The sequence below is a fragment of the Oryx dammah genome, unplaced genomic scaffold (assembly GCF_014754425.2).
Source record: "Oryx dammah isolate SB20612 unplaced genomic scaffold, SCBI_Odam_1.1 HiC_scaffold_5, whole genome shotgun sequence".
Lineage (NCBI taxonomy): Eukaryota > Metazoa > Chordata > Mammalia > Artiodactyla > Bovidae > Oryx > Oryx dammah.
In genome coordinates, this window is record NW_024070189.1 from 98,407,723 (window position 1) to 98,409,102 (window position 1,380).

Genomic DNA, 1,380 nt, shown 5'->3' on the forward strand with positions numbered 1-1,380 from the left:
TGCCAATTCAGGCTTTCTGCCCATTAAAATTTTTTTTTTAATGTTAAGTTATATGAGATCTTTCTATATTTTGGCTATCCACCCTTCTTCAGATATATCATTTGCAATTATCTTCTCTCATCTAGTGGCTCAGCAGTAAAGAACCCACTTGCAATGCAGGAGATGCAGGTTCAATCCCTGTGTTGAGAAGATCTCCTGCAGGAGGAAATGGCAACCCACTCCAGTATTCTTGTCAGGAAATCCCATGGACAGAGGAGCCTTGTGGGCTACAATCAATCCATAGGGTCGCAGAGTCAAACACAACTAATCAGAAACACACACACACAGTAGGACACCTCTTCATTTTCTTGAAAGTTTTCTTCACTGTGCAAATTTGTTTATTTTTTATTTCATTTGCCTTGCCAAGAAAATAGATCAAAAAAAAAAAATTGCTCAGACAAGATTCAAAGAGCATACAACCCATGTCTTCTAGGAGTTTTATACTTTCAGATCTCCGTTTTGAGTTCATTTTTGTACATGGTCTGCTTTCTCAGTAGTCCAATTTCATTCTTTTGCATTTATCTGTCTAACTTTCCAATACCATTAGTGACAATGCTTTCTTTTCCTTGTTGTACGTTTTGTCTCCTTTGCCATAAACTAGCTGTCCATACCAGTGTGAGTTAATTTCTGGACCCTGTATTCTGTTCCATTGATCAATATGTCTGTTTTGAGCCAGAACCATACTGTTTTGATTATGTGACTTTGTAGTGTTTGAAATCAAAGTGCATGTTACCTCCAACTTTCTTCTTCTTTCTCAAGATTGCCTTAGCTATTGCATTAGGGTCTTTTGTGTTTACACACAATTAATCAGAAACACACACACATACACCAAGGTCTGGTTCCAGCAAGACTGATTGTGTGGTTCCAGGGCTAATACCAGGCTGCTGGTGTGGAGGTCTGAATCCTGGCAAGTGTGGTTGTACAGAGTTCCTAGGAAAATAGCACACAAACAGTTCTGTTGGCTTTAAAGCCCAGGGATTATTTGGGTTGGTGAGGTCTACTAGATAGCAGAACCAAATCCTGGGGTGGCTGGATCTGAGGCTGAAGTTGACTGGTCTGGTCCACTGGCGGATAGGTAAGACTGTTGTGCTAGAATGCTAGAGAGAGGGCTCCAAAATGGTGTTTGCCAGCAGCAGTGACCTCATGTTAGAATGAGGTCCCCAGTATGACTGTTGCTGGTGTCTATGTCCTCAGGGGCAGTCCCAAGTGTTTCTTGACTATCTGAGAAGCTCATCAAGTTAAGCATGTGGGTCTGACCTGGTATTTTCTCAAATAACTGTCTCTGTGCTGTCTCACTCAGAGCAACTGAGATTTTTCATGCACTCTTTAAGAGGGAAGTCT